The sequence below is a fragment of the Cupressus sempervirens genome, chromosome 8 (genome assembly GCF_028749045.1).
Source record: "Cupressus sempervirens isolate cs-2001-9-10 chromosome 8, ASM2874904v1, whole genome shotgun sequence".
In the NCBI taxonomy this organism is placed as follows: Eukaryota; Viridiplantae; Streptophyta; class Pinopsida; order Cupressales; family Cupressaceae; genus Cupressus; species Cupressus sempervirens.
The window spans coordinates 11,194,910-11,218,395 of NC_143125.1; positions in this window are offsets into that span (position 1 = coordinate 11,194,910).

Below are 23,486 nucleotides of genomic sequence, written 5' to 3' on the forward strand. Positions count from 1 at the left end.
CCATCTACTACTTCTTCTTCTTCTTGTGGGAGATCTTGGCCATTTTTTTTTAAGGAAGCAAAATCATACACACTTCTTTTTAGTGCTTAAAATGAACCCCCAAATCATACTTAAATCCATTAAAAAATTAAAAATTTGCAAAAAAAAAAAAATCTATTAACAAGTGAAACTAAACCAATCTAATCATTTGCATCCTTGCAACATCAAGGTTTTAGATGCATTCATGCAAAGTTAGGAAAACTTCATTTTTGGGAATTTAAAAAGAACTTCAAGTTTCCATTTCAAAAGGTTCAAAATCAACACTAAGTGCACACTAAAATCTAAATCAAACTCAAAGCATCAATCAAGGATAAAATGAACCTCATTTGAAAATATTTTAAAGTTCTTTTAAAAATCTCATGAAAACTAAGAGTCCTAAAACTTTTGTTATTTGTTCCAAACAAATGTCTTGTTGCAAAATCTTGAATGTTTCTTAGGTTTTTCATGCATCAAAACAATCTAGGAATATCATTTTTGGGCTTAAAACATGCAAACTAGAACACAAAATCTTGAATGAAAAGCAAAGTCCAAAGAGTCATTTTCACTTTTGAGTCCAAAAAAATCTTGAATGATCTAAGGTTAAAACAAAGCACTTCAAAGTTCTTAAAACAACACACAAAATCTCAATCTTGAATGCTCAAAAGAAAACACTTGAATGTTTAACCACTTGTCTTTGAATGCATGTTGCTAAAATCACTCTTGAATGCCATGGATTAAAATCAAATTTTCCTTGAATGCATGATTAAAACAACAAATCCAATCTTGAATTCTAAGGATCAATTAACCATTGCAATATCAAACACTTCATTTGGAGCTTCTAAAAATTGAACAAAACAAATCTCTTTTCCACATGCAATCTAGGTAAAGTTTGATTTTTGGACCTTTAGAAAACCTTGTTAAGTTAAAATACAAATTTGCAAAAATCAATTTGAGTAGTTTCTTGGACTCACCTCTTTTCTAATCACCCATCAAATATTAACCATTGGTTGCAATCTCAGCACCATTTATGGGGATGGGTCTACTTGAAAAAGGTGTTAAATGTTCCACAATCTAACTCACTCACTTGGTCTTTGAATGTTTGCTTTAACTTTATCAAAATTCTTAAATGATCAAAACTCTAGATTAAATCGATCAAACTTCAAGTTTGGGCACTAAAATTGAACAACAACTGACGTGGAGAGCCTCCGGGTGTGCGCTTGAAATCGAATCTCACACACTTTTGTTTTGGGCTTAAAACAAACTCACACTCAATCTTGAATGCCTTAAAGAAAATTAATCGATACTTGACGTGGAGGGCCTCTGGGAGCGTGAGTTTTCTTTTGTTGACCCTAACTCTTCTTATTGTTTGCATTATTCGATCGATTTACTTTTGTTGGTGCTTCAAGTTGGAATTGAACATTGTCTCTTAAACATGAGTGCTTGCAAAGTCTAGATTAGCACACATAAGAGTCAGTTGGTAAAAGAACAAGCATGTTTTTTAGCCCAAGGTCATCCAAGTCTTCTCTCCCCTTGTCATCTTTCGAGGCCATCTTGGGTGCATAAGACTAGGATCCAAAACCTTGTTTCTTTTTAGGAGGCCTGCTTGGGGATTTCATCACCCCTTGGACGCTTGGACAACCTCAACTCCAGCGTTCTGGCGGAGTATAAGAATCAGGAGGTGAATCGAAAGACACCTCTCTTGGGATCAAGATTTTGTCACTCGGGCTAAGCCTCAAGGAAATTTATACCCTTGAGAAGTGAAAGAGGAGAAGTGGGTTACCGCTCCTCTCGGCTGTGTGACATCTTTTTGGTCTCATCTACAGATTTGGGCCTCACGTACCTTGGGTATATCGAGGACTCCTTAGCTAAACCAACTTTCAGCCTTGTAGACAACCATCTAGGAGGTTAATGTGTTTGAGGTGACTGATCGAAACATTTGTAGAACATACACACTCCTTGGCGCAAGTATCAGTTTCTAAGAATCAAAAACTTCTATTTGGTTGTTTCTATCTATTGCTTGATCTTTTATTTGTTGAATGAATGTTTGCCAAACTTGTTCAATCCTAGCTTAGGGCATACTTAGCGTAGTCACTGCCTATTCTAGAAGTTGAACGAGTTGAAGCAAAACAACCAAGATCTCTCAAAGCCAAGCAGATTCAGGAATTGATGTCAGAGCAACCCAAACCCAAACAGAAGTTCCACAAAGTTAAACTCAAATCATCTCTAGCATACCAAGAACTTTTAGCCAAGAGAAAAGAAATAACACCAAGCCCACGAATTGCCAAACTCCACAAAGCAGAGGACAAAGCTACCGACGAAGCACTTCAAGAGTCCTGGTTAGAGCGCAACATCAAATTTAGCCAACATCCAAGAGTTAATCCTGCTTATGCCTTACCAACTAGGCATGATTTCTATGATTAGACACCCTTGTTTCTCCACATCTTCTTGGATAAGCTTCACTTTAGAGTCATCTTTGTAGAAAATCCAGCCATCTTAGGTTATCCCCTTAAGCATTATTAGCTCATCCATCTCATTTAGAATCAAACCATCTAGCCAGCAATCAAAACCTCACATCCAAGCCTTCAAAATTGTTGTCAGTTTTGCCAAAAGCTTGCCACTCCTAAAATCTTCCAAATCCATCAATCTCACCAAAGTTATCCCTTTGATAGAGCTTTGTCTAGGGTAATCCAGATTTGTCACTTATTATCCCTCATCACCTTGAGCTAAAGGTTGGGATCCACAAGTGGTCAATCTCGTGTTCTTCCTAAAGGATCATCAGTCTATCCTTAAGTCTACACAATCACCACCAAGCTTGCACATAGCAAAGTAGACCTTTCATGCTTTGGCAACATATCTTTGAAGTTAGAATCTCCAACCCAATCCTCCTTAGGTTTTGTGATATAGCTTTGCCTTAACCTAGGAAATCATTTGCATAGAGAAGCCTTCCCCCTTTTGCATCCATCAGCATTATTGCATCTCATCCCTAGGAGCATTTTTCATGCCACCCGTCACTCGCTTAGCCAAGAAGAAAGAAACAATGGAGCCCTATCATTTGGATCAAACAACCTCACCCCCCTTGAGCACTCAGCCATCCTTCAGCCTAGAGAAAGCTATGCCATCATGTACTGACATTGAAGCTTTCATGAACCAACCAGGAAATGCAGTATTGGTAAATACCATTATAGACAAGAACAAAGAGACAATCATGGCTAATTTTCGAAGGGAAAATGTAGGAACCTTTGACTTTGGAAGACCCCCTCCATTATCAGATCCATCTCACCCATTTTTTGGGCAGCTACCACCACCCATAGGCTCTTATGATCCAAATTATCCTCAATATATGCCAAAAGAAGAGCCTCCAGCCAATCCATATGATCCAACAGACCCAAACATACCATCATCCACCCAAGTTGAAATCTCCTTGTTGCAAGCCAACCTAGCCACCACCACTCCATCCTTGGTTCATACCTCTCCGCTCCAAACCCCCTTTACCCAAAACAACTCACCGTTCACCCCCTTCACTATTGCTGCTACTGCTCCCCAACCCATCCTTCCAAATCCACCCATTTCCAAATTAGTGCTAGCATCTTTGGCCAACATCAGCAATATACAATAGGGATGCCACCCATGGGGCCAAGTAATCAACCTTTCATCACCCCTAGCTTGTTCACTACAACCCAAAGCACAATCCCATCATTTCCATTAGGTCTTGGGAGCTCAATACCATTAGCCACAAATCTACAAGCTACTACCCTCACTCCACAAAGCTATCAAATCCCACAAGCTACTACCAATTTTCTACCAAGCTCCCAAGTGACCCCAGCCCCTGCCACCACTCTACCAAGCTTCCAAATCCAACCACAAAGCTATCAAACCCCATCAGTTCCATTCCCAAGCTTTCAATTCCCACCACCTCCACCACCAACTAATCCATTACCTCCAATTACCAACTACTTTTCAATGCCACCTCTAGAAGGTAATCCACCACCCCAGCCAACCACCAATTATTTGCAGATACCATCCCGAATGGGGGCACAACCCACATATATTGGTCAAACCCCACAAGCCCCCCGATCCTTTCCTCGAGCCTCTCAACCATCTTATACCTTACCTCCACAAAGAAATCCATTTATCCCACAGCCAGCTTATGTTCCTCAATCCCAACCTCAAATCCCATATCAATAGCAAGCCTCGCAGCACATGTAGCAATATGCGCCACCTCCCCCTCAGCAACCTGTCATCCACCATGCAGCTGCCCAAACAATGTACAATCCCTATCAGCAAATCCCTCATAGCCATCCATATTCAGTGGCCCCATCCAGCACATACCTACCTTAAGGCACTCCTACATTGGGGGCACCCCAGCCATCACCTATCAATTCAGAATGGCATCAAATGAAGATAGCTCTGAAAGCCATCCAAGAAGGGAATGATCCGAAGACATTCAAGTTTGAGAATGTGTGTCCTTACCCATTTGACAGAGCCATTACCATGACACCATTTCCCAAACATTTTGAGGTACCCAAATTTGACAAATTCAGAGGAAAAGGAGACCCTGTCACACATATCAAAGAATTTTACATGCACTGCCAGGACGTAGCATACAATGATGTCTTCCTCTTACGCCTTTTTCCCAAAAGCTTGGCTGGACCAGCTCTTGAATGGTTTTATAGAATCCCCTATGGCACAATTAAAAACTTTTCTGAATTATCTGAGGCATTTGTAGCCCAATATGCCCATCTTGTTGAAATAGAGCTATCAATAGTTGATCTTGTCCACACCAAGCAAAGAGGTGGAGAAAGCCTTGCCAAATACCTACAAAGATGGAAAACCCTTACCACCCGCATATCCTGCACCTTGCCAGAATGCCATGTGGTGAAAATGTTTATTGATAATGCCCATCCTAGCTTGGCTCACCACATGACCATGAACTGTTTGCAGACCTACAAAGATATCAAAGAGAAAGGAATGGTCCTTCAGCAAGGACTCATTAAAGATGGTGTGGTCAAGATTTACAAGGAAGCCAACCAAAATCAATCACATTCCAATGACAAGTCTAGGTATTGGAACAAAAACAAGCACGTTGCAACAGATGGCATCGCTGACACTAGACATGTGAATATTGTTGGTCCTTCTCACAACCAGTCCAACCCACCATATCAACCAAACAATCAACAAGCTATCAACTACCAACAACATAATAACCAAAGCTATCAAAACCACAATCCAAGACCCAACTTCCAAGGGTCTAGCAATCAAGCTAATGCAATCAATGTAGCTGCAGGACAAAAGCCTAGATTCCAACCTACACCTAGAAACTATACACCCCTTGGTGAGCCATTGGATGTCATTTTTGAGAAATTAGTCAAGGAAAACCTCATCAAATTTCCTCCTACCCAACAAATTGACCCAAGCCAATCCAAAGCTGCATGGTACAAAGATAATGAGTACTGCAAATTTCATAGGGTAAAAGGTCACACTACCCTTAGATGCATGAAATTGAAAGACTATGTGTAGGACCTCATTGATCGGAAGGAAATCACTGTTGGTGCCCAAACCTCTCCCAATGCAGGCTTACAGATCTATCAAAATGCTTTTCCTCCACACCAAAACCAAAATCTTGGAAAAGCACCTATCCAAACCAACAACAACAACACCAACAACCATCAGCCAAACCAACAGCATGGGAAGAACAATGACCACACTTCATCCTATATAGACTATGGTAGCCTTATAGGTTGTATATCCGAGAAAGAGCCTTCCGTCAATGTTATCAATATCTAAGGACCAAACAATGAGTGTGCAGTCACCACTCGAAGAGCGCGATTTAACATTGCAAGCCCACCTGTTACACCAACACCATCAGCTCCATCAAAAAGCCAATACAATATCTTGGAACACCTTGGGAACATGCCAACCCAAATCTCCATTTTAGACCTTCTTCGCACTAGTCCTGTGTACAAGAACATCCTTGATAGTGCTCTCATAGAATCCTGTGTCCCTTTTGATATCAATGCTACTGATTTTTGTAATCTTGTTGGACACCTCTCATCCTCATGTGCCCTATCATTCAAACCCACTGACATACCTGTGGTCGAGCCAGATCACACCCTTCCGCTTCACATAGCCATCATGGTATCCAACTTTGCTGTGAAAAGAGTAATGATAGATAATGGATCAGCCTTGAATATTTGCACCCTAAAATTCATAAAAAAAGATGGGTATACTGAGGCAGATATCATCAATGAGGTTATCACCATCAAAGCTTATGACAACTTGGCAAGAACCATAGAAGGAACTATTTTGCTGCCAATCAAGGTTGGACCAGTCATCCAAGAGACACTCTGCCATGTTATTGATATAAACCTACTATTTAACATCCTCCTTGGTCGCCCATGGATTCATGCCATGAAATCCGTTCCATCCACTTACCATCAGTGCGTCAAATTTCCGCATCAAGGCACTGAGGTAACCATCCATGCTGATCCAGAACCCTTTGCTTACTACAATGCGGTTGAAGCTTCATTTACAAACCATTTCCCTGGAATTGATATCGACACATCCATCACCAGCTCATCCCACACTTATAATGACCCAAAAACCATCCTCACCTCTACCCTGTCTACCGTGAAGATCAATAACAAAGGTTGTGGAGAGTATAGTCTGTCAGATGCATTTTCTGTCGGGGCAATCCCACTTGATCCACATGCCTGTAGATGATCGACATATAACAAAGCTAAGGAGATTCCACCTCCTTGATACAAACAGTTTGGCCCAACAACCTTTGTATCCTCAAAAATCCCTCTTCATGAGGAGCTCACTCTAGATATCAACAAATGGTTACATAAGGATGCACCTCAAAGAAATCAAGCACGCCTTGATCACTTCAGCCAAAAGTATCCCCAAGAACATAAGCTCATCACTGACAAATGGAACTATCAAGGTGGTGGTCTAGGACCAGAAGAAAGAGGCATGCAGTGCCCCATCGACGCACACAAGTGGGAATTGAAGTCAGGTCTTGGCTTTGGCATACCCACAACTAGGGGCACCAATGAGAACGATCACGCTTTTTTGAACATTCACTGCAACCTTGTCAAAATCAAAGACATTCTTGAGGAAGTTGAAAAGAGAGCCTACGACGATATCCTAGACCAAATCTCCCTCGGAGACTTTGTTCTCCAAGAACTATCCATCCACCTCATTGACCTACCACTCACCCATCCACAACTCATAGATTGGGATCAACCAAGTGTCATACACATCGATGAGTTCACATTAGAGGAGGCACTTCTAAGATTCATGGGAGTTGAAACTCCTCACAAGAAAACAAATCCAGATTCTGCCTATATCTACAAGCTAGATCCCAAGGGGTATTTTGGAGAAAATCCCCAACCTAGTTCCGATACACCCAAAACTGGAACTAAGGTGAATTTGAGACTAGCTAAGGCAACGAAGAGAACCCCTCAGCAAGAAAATTCAGAGCCACAAGAAGAACATGAGGATTTAGCATTGCCTCCTCAAGATAATCGACTAGAGGTGTCTTCTATTCTAATTGAGGATACTCGAGAAGTCAACATTGGTTCTTCAGAGACCCCCAGACTTGTTCACATTGCTGCATCCCTATCACAAGACCAAGCTGACCTCCTCTTTGAGGTCTTAAGAGAGAACATTGGCCGATTTGCATGGTCATATCAGGACATGCTAGGACTTGATCCAAAGCTTTTAGTTCATCATCTTGCAGTTGATCCAAAGATCAAGCCCGTCAGACAAAAGCTTAGAAAAATGCACCCCAAGGTGGCATTATTGGTCAAAGCTAAATTAGAAAGAATGTTAGCTGCTAAGGTTATCTGACCTATCGACTACTCAGAGTGGATCTCCAACATGGTCCCTGTCACTAAACCTTCCGGTGACATCAGAATCTGCACTGATTTTAGAGATCTTAAAAAAGCTTGTCCAAAAGATGATTTTCCCTTGCCCAACATAGATATGATTGTAGATCTTACAGCTGGACATGAAATTTTGTCCCTCATGGATGGATTTTCTGGGTATAATCAAATCAAGATTGCAGAAGAGGATCAACATAAGATAGCATTCACTACCCCTTGGGGAACCTTTTGCTACAACATGATGCCTTTTGGCCTAAAGAATGCTAGGGCTACCTATCAAAGAGCTATGACAGCCATTTTTCATGATCTCATCCATAGCATTTTGGAAGATTATGTGGATGATATCTTGGTCAAGTCTCATACCTTCATGGATCATCTTGCTAACCTGGAGAAAGTCTTTAATAGGTTAGCCAAATATCATCTCATGCTGAATCCCAAGAAATGTGTCTTTGGGGTCACATCTGGCAAGCTTCTAGGCTTCATAGTTTCTAAACGAGGTATAGAGATTGACTCCAAGAAGGTCAAGGCTATCTTAGACATGCCTCCTCCCCAGACACTGCGACAACTTCGCTCTCTTCAAGGAAAGCTCCAATTTGTTTGACGCTTCATCTCCCAGCTTGCAAATAAGTGTACACCATTTTCACATTTACTGAAGAAGGATGAGAACTTCAAGTGGGATCCTTTATGTCAGCGCAGCTTTGACCATCTCAAGCAGTATCTCATCAATCCCCCTATCTTGGTTCCACCAGTTCCTGGTCGTCCCCTGATTTTGTAAATATCAGCAACACCTACTGCTCTAGGGGCACTTCTAGCATAGCTTGATGACTACAACAGAGAAAGAGCCATCTACTACATCAGTAGAACCCTAGTTGGTTATGAACTGAATTACACTCCTATGGAAAAAGCTTGTTTGGCAGTTATTTTCTCAACTCAAAAGCTTCGCCATTACATGCTAAGTCATACCATCCAACTAGTCTCCAAGATTGACCCTCTCAAGTATATGCTCTCTAGAACAACACTTACAGGCCATTTGGCCAAATGGGTTATGCTCCTTAGTGAATTTGACATCCAGTATGTGGATAGAAAGGCAATCAAAGGGAAAGCTATAACAGATCACCTAGCTGATACACCTCTAATAGATGCTTATCCATTGATCACAGAATTTCCAGATGAACATATTTGTCTAATTGAAGAACAACCCCCATGGAAACTTTATTTTGATGGCTCATACACATCTCATGGATCAGGGGCAGGAATATTGTTGGTCAAACCTCAAGGAGATTACATTCCAAAAGCCTTCAAGCTACAATTCCCTAGCACCAACAATATAGCTGAATATGAGGCCCTCATAACAGGATTAAAGATAGCTGCAGAATGGAACATTGTTGAGCTAAAAATCTTTGGCGATTCTCAGCTCATCATCAAGCAAGCGCTAAATGAATATCAAACCAAAGATGAAAAGCTATTACCCTACAAAGAGCTAGTTGATCAGCTAACCCAACATTTTACAAAGCTTTAGTTTACACAGGTGCCTCGAAAACAGAATAAAGCAGCAGATGCTATGGCTACTATAGGCTTGCTCTTGGAAATTCCCCAAGCAGCTACACAGTATGAGTTTTTAGTGGAGCAACTCCTCACACCCGCCTATGCGAATGAGGATTCAAACCGTGTTTGTATCTTGGTTGGTCCCCAATCCCCTTGGTACCGTGAGATTCACGCTTACCTTAACGATGGTATCATATCCCCTCACCTCACACGTACCCAACGCCAGAACCTCATCTGAAAATCATCCCGCTATGTTATCATAGCCAATACCCTATATCGTCGGGGTTATCACGATACTCTCTCTCGATGTTTAGACCAAAATGAGGCCGCGATGGTGTTAAAGGAAGTACACTCTGGACTTTCCGGTGCCCACATGAGTGGTATTGTCCTAGCGCGACAAATCCTTAGAGCAGGCTACTATTGGCCTACCATTGAAGAAGACTCCTGTGATTTTGTCAGAAAGTGTCTCCCATGTCAGCAGCATGCAAATCTTGTGCACGCTCCAGCACAGGATCTACAACCTACTGCACCACCTTGGCCTTTCGCTTGTTGGGGCCTTGATCTAGTTGGAACTATCACACCCCTCTCATCTAATGGACATAAATGGATAATAACAGCTATAGATTATTTCACTAAATGGGTGGAAGCAATCCCCCTAGTCTCAGCTACAGGAGTTCAGGTCTCCAAGTTCATCTTGTACCACATTGTTTGCCACTTCGGCATCCCATTCACCATCTTCACCGACCACGGAGGTAACTTTGAAAATCTTAACATGGAAGAATTATGCACTTCCCTCTACATCCATCACCACTTTTCTAGCCCATATTTCCCACAAGTTAATGGCCAGGCAGAGGCAACTAACAAAACCCTCCTCAAAATTCTAAAGAAAGTTGTCAATGATTCCAGCCGTGATTGGCACCTACAAATAAATCCAGCCCTATGGGCCTATCAAACTTCCTTCCATACATCCACAGGCACAACTCCATACTCCCTAGTCTATGGTGCTGAAGTGGTACTACCTATAGAGGTTGAACTTCCCTCCTTGCGCATATCTTTGCAAGGGCAAATATCAGATGAAGAATATAGAGTAGCTCGACTCACCCAGCTAGATCTCTTAGATGAGAAGCAAAAACAAGCCTATGATCATCTCATAGTCTATCAAACTCATCTCAAATGGAATTTCAACAAGAAGGTGCTTTCACGACACTTTCAGCCAGGTGACATGGTCCTTAAAGAAAACATGAAAGTCCAAGTAGATCGAGAAAAGAAAGGCAAGTTTGAACCTACATGGCTTGGTCCTTATGTTGTCACTGCTTCCTTTGGCTCCGGAGCTTATCAGCTATCTACACTAGAAGGAGAACTCTTGAATGATCCTACTGACATCATTCATCTCAAGAAGTTCTATGCTTGAAGATCCTTGGTATACCCAGCTTTTGAAAAATACAAAAAAAAAAAATAGTAAAGAGAAATAAGCGTCCAATGGTGAAAACTTGGCAATTCAAGCACCTTGGATAGGTACCTTGGTGAAAACCTAGTAATTTAGGCACCTTGTGTACTAAAGACTAATCCATTATCTATCACTATCCTATCCCTCATCCATTCACCCACCATCCCATAAGACACACTTGCTTGTTCCCTTGGTGTTCCAACCAAATATCCAAAATTTGATGAAGCTTGTAAATACCTCCTGTACAGCTTGTAAATCTTGTACCAAAGCTTGTATTATACCTTGTAAATCTTTAACCATACCTTGTCTATCCGAATCTTCTCCAAGGTTTGTACCATATTCCAGCCTATAAATAATCCTGTATCCTAGCTTGTATACTATCACGTGCACACACAAAACCCCATTTTCACTTAAGCTTTTCGCAAACCATCTACCTATCCACCTATCACCTATTATAGACATCCCATCCTTCACAAACATTTCCATCTCACAAAAACTAAAACATGAACAAACTTGTACATTTGTAACATATCTTGGTCCATCAGCTTGTACATCCTCTTTAGCTTAGTACCATTGTATCTATCCAGCGGTCGTGTCAGTTCGTCCTTGATCAGCATCTTGCACCCATCACACATCTTGGTTAGCTATTCCAACGTATCCTTTAGCTAGATTTCCTATCACCAAAGTGTTATCTTTCTTAGTTCAGCTTGCTAGATGCATCACTCATCCAAATCCACCAGCTTCAGTGCTCTCCGATAGGTCCTTGTAGGATATAGCTTTCCTCATGTCTGATCTTGGTCTGTTAGTACCTTGTCCTACCCATCTCGTTGGCAAATGACTCTCTTTTGGATTTTCACTTTCTTTTGATTTGGGATCTTCCCTTTTGGGTCTTGAAGTATCTTTTCCAAGAAATCTCCTTGTTCCCTCCTCAAGGTTGCCACGATCTTCCATATCATGGTATGCTGCGAATGGGGCAATTAGAGCATAAGGTCTTGATCAGGTCTTTCGTTTGTTTTTCTTTTCTGCTTGTGGGTTCTCCAGTGTCGTTTCCACGCTGCTTCCTCTAGGATTCATGTGTGATGTTGGGTCAATCCTTGTGTGTTTTTTTTGGGTTAGTTTGTCGATCCTTTGCATGGTTGGTGAAAAGGCCTTGATGTTCTTGGTAACCTTGGCAATTAACCAATAGTCCTATAGCAAATCTAGTGCTTAACTACATGGTGGTACTTCTCTTTGAAGTATCCCCCCGCTCAAAAAGTTTTAATGGTTTTCCTTCATCTCCATTATCTCCCATCCATATCCAACATCTGTCTCTCCTACCCCAGCTGATGCATTAGTATCTCTTTGAATCACTCATCACTCTTAGCTTTAGGGATCCACAATCCTAGTCTTAGGAATCCACCAATCCAAATCAACCCACCAAGCCTCATCTTTCGAGATCCACAATCCTAGTCCTAGGGATATCCGAAACCCATCTTCTGCCAATCTAAATCTTTGAAATCCTGTTGCATCAGCTTTATAATCCCCTCATCCATCTCCCTATCCTGGATTCTTTTTTATAGTGCTCCGCTCCTTCATCCTCTGCAATCCCTGAGATCTTAAGCTTGCTTCCTCTTGTGCCTCTGATTCTCCCTTTATCATTCTCCCATAGTAAGAGTTTGAGCTAACTAAACCTCTTCTCTTAATCCAATCTGAGTCTCCTTGCTCATCCCAGATTCTTGTATTTTTCAAGAAGCCACCGAGCCTCGCTTTCTCTCCCCGCTGCCTTCTTGAGGGGGCATCTCACAGTCCATTCTCTCCTCTTCTGCTCTAGCCTTGGGCATCTTATTTTCTTATCTTTGATGCCATGCCACTTGCGGCATCACATCAAAGAGGGGTAAAATGTAGACACCTACAAATCCTTTAAAAAATAAAGTATTTTTATTTTTTGAAAAAAGCCCTGATGACATCATCATTTATTAATTAATTAATTATTTAATTAATTAATTTATTTTTATGCCATTAAATCCCTTTATCTTAATTAAAAATATTTAATTATGGAATCCCTCCCAAAAATGTTTAAATTTTATTTAAACATTATTTCCTTATTTATTAATTATTTAATTAATAAATTGACCAAAAATCCTAAAATAAATAAAAAATTTATTTTTTGCCCAAAACTTGGCCAATTTCCTTATGACCAATAACCTCTTCCAAAATCTTCTAATCCTTCTTTAATTTTGATTAAAGGCTAATCCCATCATTTCCTACCCCTAATCCCAACTCAAAATATTTAATTAAGATTAAATATTAATCCTCATGTTTATTAAAAAAAGTTTTAATAAATATCTCCTCAACCCAAACCCTTGAAATAGATAAAACTTTATTTATTTCCTAAAAATCTAATTTATCCTCATCCTAAGAAGTTCTAGACTCTTCTAGAAAGTCTTCATCCTCATCCTAGAAAATTCTAGACTATTCTAGAAATTCTTTATCCTCATCCAAAGTCTAGACTCTTCTAGAAGATGTCTTTAAACCTAATCCTAATCCCCTCCTATCCTTGTCACATTCTCTAAACATGGGTTAAAACTTACTAACCCAAGCCAAAGTTAACAAATATCTCCTCCTTCACCCACCCTCATTAAATGCCATCCACTTGCCTATCCTAATCCATCCTCTAATCATTTGCACAAGCCTAAACAAGATTAAAACCTTCCTAATCAAGTCCAAGTCAAAATTTCTCTCATCACCCTCAAAATATCTCAACCATAAAACTTTATGAAGTCCACTAGGTCATAAATGACTCTTACAAGCCCTTTTATTGCTCTTACAAGTCATTATGAGGGTCTTTATGAAGATTTTATCCCTTGAGCCTCCTTTGTTGACTCATTCTTCCCCTTTCCTCCATCCTCTCACCATGTGACATGTGTCACTCCTTGATTGGCTATAAGGAAGCACAATCCATGTGCTCTATTCTCATGCAATCTGAGCCCTCCATGAGCTTTTTCCCATCCTTGCATCTTAGCCTTCAATCCCTCAAGCCTCTTGCCTATAAATTGGATCCTTCCCCTTTTCAAAATAACACAATCCATGAAGTAAAGTTATAATGCTATTTTGAGAGCCAAATCCATACTAAAGCCATCTATCCACACCAAAAATCCACAATCATCCATTGAAGCCTTTGGAAGCATATTGAGCATACATCTTATCCATTTAGATAAAGCCACTCAACAAGAGAGCTTCTCATTGAGAGAGCCCATTAATGGCTCATATTTTCAATTGAGAGCTCATCTTAGTCTATCTTGAAGTTTATGAATTTTGTTTAGTTTGTAGAAGCTTTATTTAAATTTGGATTCTATTAGCATACTAACATTGCTCATATACAGTATCATAATTGTGATAGATTGAAGACTTTGTTATCTTCATCATCTAAAATTGATACCATTGCATTCTTGACTTGTATGATTTCAATCCTTCTTCTTCTAAGAGGGAGTGTTAAAATTATAGTCTCGTTTGGATTGAAGTTATCAATACTATATATATATATATATTGATATTCACTAACACACACACATGCACACACATGGATCAAATTAATTGTAATGATTATGATGGAATCACATCTTTATTGAAAGCATCAATTAAGGACTAATAGATAGTTATTGATCGATGTTTGTGAATATCCAAATTCAAGCCCAAGGAGGGCCATGACTCTCTATGACATATGCCACATGAGACTCATGTCCCTTTGTGGACATTGACTCTCCACATATATAATAGTAGATGTAGATATCAGTGTCTAAAGCTTGACACAAGTCATTACCATTATATCATATTCTAATTTGAATATTGAACATTATAGTATAATTGTAATATATAGTTATAACAATTATCCAAGTTTGATATATATATATATATATATATATATATATATATATATATATATATATGAGCATTAATTTTTCTCTATAAATATCTAAATTTATTTTAACAAATTGCCTCTTGGACACCAAATAATGTTGCAACAAAGCACCCTTTCACCATGAGGAGGGTTTCTTAGATTTAACCTTGTTAGCCTCACACTTTGCTGCAACATACCTAGTATTGAAGCAAATCTCGCACCTGAATGACATGCCTTCATAGATTTCATGTTGTTAATTAAAAAATAAATGTTAAATCATCGTGAATAAAAAAATTAAATGCAATAAATTTTCAATCATAAATGTAAATTTCAATAGTAAATCTACATTAATTTAATTAACATTAGTACCAAAAGTACAAATAATTTTACTTGGATAATATTATTTCATTTCAAACCCTAGTCTAATATGATTTTTAATACTTAATTATAAAAAAAATTGAATATACCTTTTTAAAATTAAGTATTAAAAATTATAAATAAATTTTCTTTTAATAATTATATTTGATATATCCTTAAATTTCAAAAAAATTATTTTATGTTTAGTACATTTAAAACATATCGAAATCATATATTAAATTCTTAGTAAAACAATTTGATGGGGACACGACCCAAGCACAGAATGGAGACAACAAGAAAGGGAAAATTTTATTAACTATAAAAATATGCTAGTACACTTAGTGTAGAGAAACAGACTCCAAAACATGCCCTATGGGCTTACAATAGCATAAATTTGGAGATAAATTCTTCTCCTAGTACCTTCTCTCAAACTCCACTCCTAACTACCTTTTACAATGCCATAAATGTTCTTAAATAGACCCCGGATGGTTAAGGATTAAGAATACATTCTAGAAAGTGCAAGTAGGCATCCACTAACCAAATAGAAGGCTCTAGAAGTCACATTAGAAGTCGGCACAAAATTAGAAGAATCCAGAAACGGTAACCGAACTTTCGGGAGGCATAACTTTGGAACCGTAGCTCCGATTGATCAACCGTTTGCGTTTTTGGAAAGATCTCGAAGTGATCTATAGCCCTATGGACCAGGTTGACTCATCCCCAATTTTTTGGCCCTTTTTGAGGTCATTTAATGCCCCTAACCTGACTTTGAATCATTCTTAGGATGTCTCCAAAAATTGCAAAATTGCAATAACTTTCAAACCGTGGGGCCTTTTAACCTAATTCTTTTTTTGGAATGCTCTAAATTAAAAGGAAAATATTCTAAAAAATTTACACCTTCTAGTTCACCAAAATGATGGCTCAATTACATACTCCTATTTTTTTGGCATTTACACATATCCGAAGGTGATTAAAAACACTAACCCAAAACACTAATAGTGGAACTGTGAGAGTTGGAACCTTTATTTGACCCAAATGGGTATCCAGAAGTGAAAACACATGAAACAAAAACTAAGTCTAAGTACATTTTTTTGGATGACATAGGATTTCCCTTATACCTCTGGATGCTCTTGCATCAGACACCCAGGGTAGATTGAAAAGTGACCCTGTCACTTTATAAATGGTAGAGGCAATCCCAAATGGGAAAATCGGTCATCCTTTCCACTTGACCAAATACTCTTCATATTTCCTATGTCCAGTACTCCTATGCACGCAATAATCTAGAATGTCTTCTATCTCCTCCTTCTTAGAAGTAGGAATTGGACATGGCTCTAATATCGACTCCTCATCTGCACCATCATCATGATACTCTGTTAAGTTTGCAATGTTGAAAATAGGAGAAATGTGAATACCATCTGGCAACTCCACCTCATATGCATTTATTGAGTCATGTTTCTTTAGAATTTTGCAGGGGCCAAATTTCTTCATTTTCAACTTGTTGTAAGTACTGGCTAGAAATCTTTCTTTTTGTAAGTGTACCATGACTAGATCCCCTACTTGGAATTCCTTATGTCTTCTCCTTTGATCAGCCCTAGCTTTATACTCTTGATTCATCTTGGTAATGTGTGCCTGAACCTCCCCATGTGATCAGCCCTAGCTTTATACTCTTGATCATAAACAGAATACTTCTTTTTTTCATCATTCAATTTTTCACTAAAATATGTAATAGTCTTACCTTCTTGGCTTAATACAACCCCAATAGTGCTACCACTAGCATCACAATCCACTTGGAACACCTTTCTAAAATTTGGAAGTGCCAACACAGGTTTTTCTGTCACCTTCTTCTTCAGCAATTCAAAACTTCTCATAGCTGCCACAGTCCATTTGAACTCTTTTCTATCCCCTTTTATTGTGTCAGTCAGGGGTGCACATATGCCACTAAAATTCTTAATGAAATTTTTGTAAAAAATAACCAGACCATGGAATGATCTTACCTCAGTAGCAGACCTTGGAGTAGGCCATTCCAAGATGGCTTTTACCTTCTCTAGATCCACTTTGAGACCTTCAGGTGATACAACAAACCCCAAGTAGACTAACTCCCTTTTTGCAAAGAAACACTTCTTCAGATTAATTAATAATTTCTCTTCCCTTAACCTTTCAAGGACACTACGAATATGCAATAAATGTTCTTCCAAAGTCTTTCTGAAAATTAAAATATCATCCAAATAGACAATAACAAATTTTCCCAAGAACTTCTTAAGTACCTCATTCATAAGCTGCATGAAAGTGCTTGGGGCGTTTGTCAATCCAAAGGGCATGACTAACCACTCATAAAGACCCTACTTGGTCTTGAAGGCTATTTTCCACTCATCTCCTTCTCGAATTCATATCTGGTCATAATCACTCTTGAGATCTATCTTTGTGAAGTACTGAGCTCCACTCAAGTAGTCCATAAGATCATCCATTCTTGGCAAAGGAAATCGATACTTGATGGTTATCCTATTTATAGCTTGAGAGTCTATACACATCCTCCACTCTCCATACTTCTTTGGTGCTAGTACTGCAGGTACTACACATGGACTCAAGCTCTCCTGAATCAAGCCCTTCCTCAATAGCTCTTGCACCTATCTATTTAGCTCCTCAGTTTCAGTAGGAGTCATCCTGTGAGTAGCCTTGTTAGGAAAACTAGCTCCTAGGATTAAATCTATCTGATGACTAATTTGCCTTATCGGTGGCAATCCTTCTGGAACACTATCAGAGATGATATCTCCAAATTTACCTAGTAAATCTAAAACTTCAAGTGGCATTTCACTACTACCTTCTTTATCTTTCCTAGGAATCAAAGCATAGCACATACGCTGATGTTTCATGCCAGCTAAAAACTTCATTCCATCAACAAGATAAATCCTAGCACTGCTACATACCTTTTCACCTTCCTTTTTCATGGACTTCATTTTATGGTGAACTCCATCCTTTGTTAGAGAGTATGTGTTTGCATGACCATCATGTACTGCATTCCTATCAAACTGCCATGGTCTACCCAATAGTAGATGGAAAACATCCATTGGAATAATATCACAAAGAACTTCATCAGGGTAACTCCCAATTTTGAACTTCACTAAACATTGTTCACTTACCATGACCTTATGATCATCTTTCACCCAAGAAATCTGATAGAGCTGGGGGTGTTTCTCCCTCTTTAGCTTCATCTTAGAGACCATCTCCTCTGATACTAAGTTATCAGTGCTACCACCATCAATGATCACATCACAACATTTATCCCGACATTTGCACCTAGTATGAAATAAACTCCTCCATTGTCCTAGTTCAATCTCACCATTTAGTAGGACCCTTTCATTTACTAAAGTCTCTCCTCTTTCTGCATCCTCTGAATGTGATGATTGTGCATCCTCATCCACATGAGAAACCCTAGCTTGAACCTCAGCTCTCCTATCTCTCCTTCCTTATCATTGAGGGCATTCAAAGGCATGATAACCTTCTTCACTGTAATGGAAATAGGTACCAAAGAAGCCTCCTCTTCCTTGTCCACATCCTCTACCTCTTCCTCTCTAATTTCCAAAGTCTTGATCATGGGAGCAGTTGAAACCCTCGTTCCTATGGTTCTTGCTAGTACCCACATCTTCATTTTTCTTTTGGGTTTCATTTTGGCCTCCAGATGACCTACCACTACCCCTTCCTCCTTGACCATGCCCTCTTTGTCTCCCTTCAAAGCTTTTATTTACCTTCTCTTCAACTCGTAGGGCAAACTAGTATGCCTCTTCAATGCTAGTCATTCTTACTAGAGTTAATTCTTCCTAGATGCTAGGTCGCAATCCATTGATACAATGAGAAACCTTCTCCTTATTTGATTTTGCATGCCCTACTCTAATCAAAAGTCTATAAAACTCCTCTGTATATTCTCATACTAATTTTCCTGCTTGCTTTAACCCAAATCAATCTCATAGTCAATAGGAATGAGCTGCTTCGTTAGTTTGTCCACCATGCGATCCCACCTTGTGATCTTATCCTTTCCTCTTCTATTTCTTTCCAATTGAACCTCTTGCCACAAGATTTTGGCATGGCCTTTCAGTTTGGCCTTTGCAAACTTAACCCTATCTGGATCCTTGATATCCTCATACTCGAAGTACTCTTCCAGTTCATTGATCCAATCGATCAACTCATCTGGTTTCAAATTTCCTAAAAATACACCCACATCAATTGTAGGTCTTTTCCCAAACTTAGTAATGGCCCTAAAAAGCCTTTCCTCTGCTTGATTTAGAACTTCCCCATCAAATTCCCCTTCTGGTCCAATTTCTTCTTCTTCATTGTCATCCTCGCTTTCGTCACTCACAGTAACATTTGTTCCTCTACAGAGCTCCTCCTGCAATGCTTGTACCTACATTTGGAGGGCTCTAACCTCCTTTAGATTAATAGCTCTGGTCCTTCCACCACACTCTCTTTGTGGAGGCATCTTCTTAATTCAAACCCACAACCACACAGTCCTGGTGCAAACTACCTCATAGTTAGTGCTTTGTCTACACACTCAAGAAAACTAGCTCTGATACCACTTGATGGGGAAATGACCCAAGCACAGAATGGAAACAATAGGAAAGGGAAAATTTTATTAACTATAAAAATATGCTAGTACACTTAGTGCAGAGAAACAGACTCCAAAACATGTCCGATGGGCTTACAATAGCATAAATCTAGAGATAAATTCTTCTCCCAGTACCTTCTCTCAAACTCCACTCCTAACTGCCTTTTATGAAATGTCCCTTTTCTAATTTTGTATGATATTTCCAACCTTTAATCAGATCTTTAAGTTCAAACAACTAATATCACAAAGATCCTCCAAATTTCTCAAGAAACCCCAAATCGGGTATGCCAGAAATGGTGCCAAAAGCTTCACAGCTTCACCTATTATTAATAAATTTGAAAATGGACATTTTTACAGAAATTTCAGCAGCATAACAGCCTACAAAATGAAATTTCCAGATCTATATAGCCTTTACACAATAGCTCACAAATGTAGGACAAAAACTATGCTCATCGGGCTCTCGAAATTAACACAAAATGCCCGAAAACACCACAAAAACACTAATAAACTATCTCAAAAGTTTAATCATGTCCCAATACATATATTCAGCTCTATTTTAATAGCTTAAAGTATGAAATACAGCAGCAACCAAAACTGATATGAAATGCTCAACTGAAAACACCAAACTCATGCAAAAAACACACCCAAAAACCCACAAATCTACACTGTTCAGCACAAAGGCAAACTCTGTATGAGCATGCACATGGAATGGCTTCAAACTCCCATCCTTAGCCTTCTTGGAAACCTACAAACTCCCATTCTTGGGTCTCCCTAGAAACCTGCAAACTCCCGTTCTTGGGTCTCCTTCTCCACAGGTTTGGCAGCCTCTGAAGAATAACAAAGAATGGGCGAAAATCAAGTTCTGGAATGTGCCCAAAATGCCTCCAAACCCCCTTAAAAGAGGGCATAAATGTAACTCACATCCAAGAGAGGTTAATGAAACATATTTTAATAATAATTTTCATTTATTAGTCCAACGGTTTCCAAAGATTAACTCCCTTTTTCCGAAACTTCACTTTCTTGGGCCTAGCCTGCCTTAGCAAAGATTATTATTTTTTAATTATTTGAAAAGGGGACATGACAACTCCTCCCCTCCCAAAAATTGCTTGTCCTCAAGAAATGGCTAAATAATAAACCAATCAATCCACCTAGATCCCAAATGTAGTCATGAACTATACTACTACCAATTAACACAGGCTCCTACAATATCCTTTGCAACATGACCAAGAGGAATCCATAATCAAACTAACAATTATAGCTCAACCAAACTCCAAAATCACAACTTCCATACTTAGAAACCCACAAGACACAAACTCTTAGAACATCAAAACCCAAGTAAAGTGGACTACCAACACAGTAAATACCATCAACGCATTCCACTGGCCTATACGGAATGTACAATCCAACTCTGCAACAATGGTGAATGCTCTCAAATGAAACTATACCAAGTATGGAGAATCCACACACTATACAACTCCTGTAGTCAACACATCTCTGTAGATCATCAACCACTATCTCATAACCATAACTCCCATGCACCCCTGATGGTGAAAAGCCATCACAAGATAAACAACAAGAAATGGAACCCAAACCAAATTTTCCCACCATCAACTCCTCAACACAAGGATCAATTGCTAACTGATGTACATACCCTGCAATATAATGTTGATTAAAAAAACCAACCTCATTCAATAGCTCACCATTAACAAGTGATATAACCCACTGTGACTGATCACTAGCTATGTCAGGAGATGTCATAGCCAAAGGAGTAGAATCAATAACAACACCTGCTGAAGCATCACTCCAAAACTTCTACTCTAAGTCATGTATTATCAAGCTATCAACTGTAGGACCTATCGCCATGTCATGACAATCACAACTCTCATCCCGAGGCATCAAACTATTCCATGACTGATGATAAGCACTAGGAACCAAAGTACATCTCTGTATCATAATCTCATCAACATGGTCATCAAAGGTGAATTGATGAGCATACCTCATAGTGTAATGCCGATAGAATGCGCCAATCTCAGTCAGTGGCTCAGACTGTAATCCAGATGAAACTAACTGCAATTGATCATTAACCATGTTGGAACTAACTACTACCTCCAAAGATATCACCAAGGGAGTAGTATTACTAGCAGGAACCATGCCAACTATCGACTCACCAACATCACACATGATCTTTGATACATCTCTAGTCTCTGTGCCATCAGTACTAGAGCCCACCACAATGTCAGGCATACAACAATCTGCTACAACACCCAACTCAACTGAACCTGAATCTAGTGGGAATGAACTTGATATGCCAATGTTAGTATCAAGGATGGATGCATCCCCATCTCCACTATCTCTGACAATCTCGGCCATGGTCATCCTCGGATTACTAAACACCACAGCTTGTGACTGTATAGAATTAGGTAAAGACTGTAGTCTCTCTAACTCCATGGTCACCTTAGCCAAATGAAACTGTGACTCCTTGAAAGCCAACCGTGTACTCTCAAGAATCTCAGAAGTCACCTCAAGCTGCTCAGTAAGCTCACTCACCTCATCTTCCTTGGCCAACAATGCATCATATGCTGTACTACCCCACTCCATAAGATAATCTCTATCGGCTACCAACTGCATATAATTCTGTCTCAAAATTTGAATAGCCTCCCATAAAGAGTGGATCTCTATCAAGGAAAGATAACTGCCTTCCTGCTCATCACTAGTAGGAGAACCCCATCCATAAACTGCTAACAACTGACGAGCAGCATCGAAATGCTGGCAAGTGATAGCAATGTCTCGATCACTAAATCTCAACTGATTAGACACATGATGGCACTGGCTTGACTATCTCCTACAAATCTCCTCTGATGCACTGTCTAAAGGAGTATCCTCAAAGTTACTAGTCTCTAGAGTATTACCATCCATATCTTGTGAATCAAATCTAAAGCTCATATCAACATACGGAGTATCAAAAACATTAGCATTGCTGTCCAACTCCTCTATACCCAAGGAAACTAAGTCTTCAAAACTGCCCACTGCATCCTCCTGGATGTCATCAATGCCAATATGATCCTGGGACTCATCTGTACACACTGCCAAATATGAAATATCATCAACACATTCCAGCAAGTATGGTCGATTGGATATATGAACAAAGCCCAACACCAGTGTATAGAAACTAATACCAACATCAGATAAGCTCCTAGCACAAGAAAAGACAACACTGTGCAATTTGTTAATCAAATCCATGGTAGCACCCAAACTACTACTACCAAAAAGTGTTAATGATTTACAGTCAATTGAACCCCAAATGCCAATATAACAATCTCGAGTCCATATCTGTAAACTAGAATTAGCTGGTAACTCAAGCAAAATCCTGACTTGAGTAATATGACCAATACCAACTAACTCTGCATACCTGTCATGATGAGATAATGTAGTGACAATATCATCTTCACTCACCTTCAGCTGGAGGGATAAATCATGTGAAGTACTACTAGCCTCAACCTCATGTGATGAAGCATCTAACTGTGCCTGGTACTCTCTCTCAGAAAAGTCATGAATGCTCAATGTCTGCTCATCTACACCAGGTATCTCACCATCGTGCAGAACAACATCCTCATAATCCTCATCTAAACCCACTACACTGTAGTCACTGCCTGTTGTAACTATACCATCCTGAATACCTGTGGCATCACCCTTTGATGACCTATAAACAATTGTCTCAATTTGAGTATCAAGTTGACCATTACTATCAATCTGTGTAATATC